The 4,601-nt window shown below is 40.0% G+C and overlaps 1 non-coding gene across 1 annotated transcript; it reads right to left on the bottom strand.

The window, feature by feature from the left end:
* Positions 1-543: 543 nt before the first annotated feature.
* Positions 544-616, bottom strand: TRNAE-UUC (transfer RNA glutamic acid (anticodon UUC)). The gene has a single exon. It is a non-coding gene; the product is annotated as a tRNA-Glu (tRNA).
* Positions 617-4,601: the final 3,985 nt, after the last annotated feature.

Raw genomic sequence — 4,601 nt, 5'->3', positions numbered from 1 at the left:
TCTGGATGCCCTATGGACAAATTTAGCATGAATATCCCCACTTGAAATGTTCAGATTTTACCAATTCCATCCAAACCAGCAGGAATACCACTTTTTCCATGTGTTCCCTGCTATCCCTGGTAACACTCTTCCTTCTGACCATCCTTAGGAACCTACCTGTATTTCTCTGTGGTGCTTATCGTTTCTAGCCATTTGCTGGCATGATGCACACACAAGTCTGCACAGGGAGTGTGCTCCTCAGTCCTTACAACCGTGTGCAAGACCTCACGGTTCTGTACGGTGAAGAAATGATATTATGCCTACTGTGTCTCCTAGAGGTTTCTACCTTGAGATGCAGCTCCAAAGCCGGTGCTTTGTTTTTTAAATTATTTATTAGAATCCTCTGGATTCTACTTAGGAACAAGTTCAGGGAAATGTGATGGTCCATGATTGTGGGCCTGGACAAGGAGTCCCATTTTTTCTTTCAGAAATGATCAAGCCATAGACAACAGGAACTTATATATATATTTTTTTGGCTGCCCTGAGCAGCTTGTGGGATCTTAGTTCCCTGACCAGGAATTGAACCTGGGCCCTCAGCAGTGAAAGTGCTGAGTCCTAACCACTGGACTTCCAGGAAATTCCCCAAAACCAGTATACTTAACCCTATAGGTGTATCATGGGCCCTGTTGGCACTCTAGAGGCAAACTGATCAAGTTAGGGAAGTCTTTCAGAATTATTTTTTTAATGCAAAGAGATAAAATACACAGATTTACAAGAGAAACCAATCACATTGAGATGTGGCTGTCAAAACAGCTTTGAAAAACAAATGTGTAATATATTACTATGTGTTTTTTATTAGTGTATTAAGTTCAAAAATACATCAAAATATAAACAAATTAAAAATAAATTTATCTGTAAAGATGTATCAGTGGGAAGTCTGTTGTTGCTAGATTGAATAAGGACATTAATCTCTGGAGAGGGCTTTGAAAAGGCTATAGGCATGTCTTGTTGGATAAACAGCTTATGTCAATTTTTTGTTATTGTTACAGACATTGAGACTGCTGATTCATAAATGTAAATCCTTGTAAATGGTTTAAAGTTTTTAGAGCTTCTTTACAAGACAAGAATAGTTTCTGTTGAGGAACACCTGAAATCTCCAAGGTTTTTTGAATTAAACTCCAACTGGAGTCTTTTTTTTTTTTTTTTTTTTAACCTAAGACTAATGAATTCCCCTTTGGCTAGCTCATCATCTTAATATACTTCATAGCAAAAAGAAAAAAGAGTAAGAGTTCATGGTTCAATTTTGATGTCGTCAATATAAAATAACGGGTAGAACTTTCTGAACTGTTTCCAGATGTTTGCAAATTTGTCTTTTCAAAGAAACTGACAGAGACTTTTGCATCTCATCTTCCTGAGGTAAAGCATCCACTCCAGCAGTGACAGCAAGATTTCCAAGAGTATCCATTTAGGCGACAATAGAATTTATGCACTCTGTTCAAAAGGCCTTGCTGCCTTACAGAGAGTGAAGAATTCTTATTTAAACTGTCAAGTTTTGCAAACATTTAAGAACTAATTCCTCATATTGATCAACAAACAATTGTAGGTGGCTAATCTTGTAAAGCAGCGTAACTGTCTGGGATACGGGTCTAGGACTACATTACTTGTTTGATGAAAGAATAGAGTTGACCAATAGCTGGCCAGCAACACTACACAGTATCTAAACATGAAGACTGTGGTCCATGTGATCGTTCTAATTCAGGAATAACAATGAATAGTGATATTTTGCAAATCTGCAATAGCTATAGATATGAAAATATCTGTAGATTTTCTTGATAATGAAGTCACAAGAGAAATAAAGCCACTGTGGTTTGTCATCTACGTTCATAGTTGAAGGGCAATTAGAATTAGATATATTAAGGGCATCTGAACTGAACTAAAGGGCATATTTTTTTCCTCTCCAAGTTCATAGTCTCCCTCAAATTCTGATTTCAATCCATAGAACTCCTGTTCTAAAGGTAAACCTGAGATTTCCGGTTTACTTCTGAAATTCCAAAGGAAAAATAGCAAATGTAAACCTCCAAGAATCAGTTCAGTTCAATCGCTCAGTATGTCCGACTCTTTGTGACCCCGTGGACTGCAGCACGCCAGGCTTCCCTGTCCATCACCAGCTCCCAGAGCTTACTCAAACTCATGTCCACTGAGTTGGTGATGCCATTCAACCATTTCATCCTCTGTTGTCTCCTTCTCCTCCCACCTTCAATCGTTTCCAGCACCAGGGTCTTTTCTAAGGAGTCAGTTATTTTCATCAGGTGGCCAAAGTATTGGAGTTTCAGCTTCAGCATCAGTCCTTCCAATGAATATTCAGGACGGATCTCCTTTAGGATGGACTGGTTGGATCTCCTTGCAGTCCAAGGGACTCTCAAGAATCTTCTCCAACACCATAGTTCAAAAGCATCAATTCTTTGGCGCTCAGCTTTCTTTAGAGTCCAACTTTCACATCCATACATGACCACTGGAAAAACCATAGCTTTGGCTAGATGGACCTTTGTTGGCAAGGTAATGTCTCTGCTTTTTAATATGATGTCTAGGTTGGTCATAGCTTTTCTTCTAAGGAGCAAGCGTCTTTTAATTTCATGACTGCAGTCACCATCTGCAGTGATTTTGGAGCCCAAAAATAAAGTCTGTCACTGTTTCCATTGCTTCCCCATCGATTTCCCATGAAGTGATGGGACCAGATGCCATGATCTTAGTTTTCTGAATGTTGAGTTTTAAGCCAACTTTTTCACTCTCCTCATAAAATCTCATTGTTCAAAACACCTTTGGTGGGGAGCTGGGGGAAGTGTATTAATAATTACACCAGAACAAAAGTCTCCAGACAAGACTGTCCTGTTGTTCAGATGCTAAGTCGTGTCGACCCTTTGCAACCCCATGGACCACAGCCCACCAGGCTTCCCTGTCCTTCACCATCTCCCAGAATTTGCTCAAATTCATGTGCATTGAGTCATTGATGCCATCCAACCATCTAATCCTCTGTCACCCCCTACTCTTCTTGCCCTCAATCTTTCCCAGTATCAGTGTCTTTTCCAATGAGTCAGCTCTTCACATCAAGTGGCCAAAGTATTGGAGCATCAGGCAAACCAAAATATTTGGCTATGCTACCCAAAATAGAAAGGAGATTACATGGAAAATATACATTGCAGAAATCAAAAGTGGCTTTATTTTTACAGAGATTCAATTCTCCCCTTTTACAAAGAATCACAGAATCTGAGGGAATTAGTGATTTCAATCCATTAATAGATTAAGCTTTTTGCTTATATCTTACCAGATATAATAAGCCATAGCCATCAATAATATAATTTACTTGTGTATGTGAAGATTATCTAAACAAAGTTTTTTGACACAACACAAAATTTGCCTTGATCTAGAAGGCAATGGCACCCCACTCCAGTACTCTTGCCTGGAAAATCCCATGAATGGAGGAGCCTGGTAGGCTGCAGTCCATGGGGTTGCTGAGAGTCGGACACGACTGAGTGACTTCACTTTGACTTGTCACTTTCATGCATTGGAGAAGGAAATGGCAGCCCACTCCAGTGTTCTTGCCTAGAGAATCCCAGGGATGGGGGAGCCTGGTGGTCTGCCATCTATGGGGTCGCACAGAGTTGGACACGACTGAAGCGACTTAGCAGAAGCAGCAGCAGCAGCAACACCCACTTTCTACTAAAAATTTATCCTAATTTGGGAAAATTATCTTAACATACATGTCTAAATGATTACTTAAAGTATTTAAAAGATGATCTTTTTAGTCAATTATTGTGTCATTGCCTGTTGTAATCCATGAGCTTATGATACTTTATAGGCTTCCCTGGTGGCTCAGATGATAAAGAATCTGCCTGCAATGCAGCAGACCTAGGTTTGATCCCTGGGTTGGAAAGATACCCTGGAGAAGGGAATGGCAACCCGCACCAGTATTCTTGCCTGGAGAATTCCAAGGACAGAGGAGCCTGGCGAGCTACAGTCCACAGGGTCCCAAAGAGTCTGACACGACTTAGTGACTAACACTTTCTCTTTCACTATGGTACTTTATGAGCTCCTTGTAAAATACAAGAAAAAGAGAGTAGGCACCAACATGGTTGACCATTTGCCTGTCACTCGGTACTCAAGGGCTTGAGTGAGCAAGGTTATTGGAGATTCTGAACTTGAACGTTTTCCCTGTAAGCTCACCAGGCTGTAGAGTCCTACTGCCCTAGAGACACAGATGCAGGGGAGAGTTTGCAATCTCCACAAGTCTTGCCAAGAGTCAAAGGAAGATATTTTTTCAGAGAAAAATCTCAAAAGTGGAAGTCACAGGTTTTTCTTTGTAGAGGCACAAAATTGAATGAAGGAGAGAAACTGGGGATGAAAATGAGAAAGCACTCCTTTTTGGAGGTCTACATGTACCAGTACTTAAGATATCACCTCATTTAGTCATAAGCCTGTAAAAGTACCATTATTCCTGTTTTAAGGTTGAGGAATTTATTAACAGAAGAACTAATTAACTTTTTGGAGGTCACAAAGCTAGGAAGTGCCACAGTTAACTTTTTTTTTTTCTTTTTCACAGTCAACTTTTGAACCTTAAACTTGAT

The sequence above is a fragment of the Bubalus kerabau genome, chromosome 16 (assembly GCF_029407905.1).
Source record: "Bubalus kerabau isolate K-KA32 ecotype Philippines breed swamp buffalo chromosome 16, PCC_UOA_SB_1v2, whole genome shotgun sequence".
In the NCBI taxonomy this organism is placed as follows: Eukaryota; Metazoa; Chordata; class Mammalia; order Artiodactyla; family Bovidae; genus Bubalus; species Bubalus kerabau.
The sequence above is the reverse complement of the archived record's forward strand: the minus strand, read 5'-3'. Positions and strand labels throughout refer to the sequence as shown.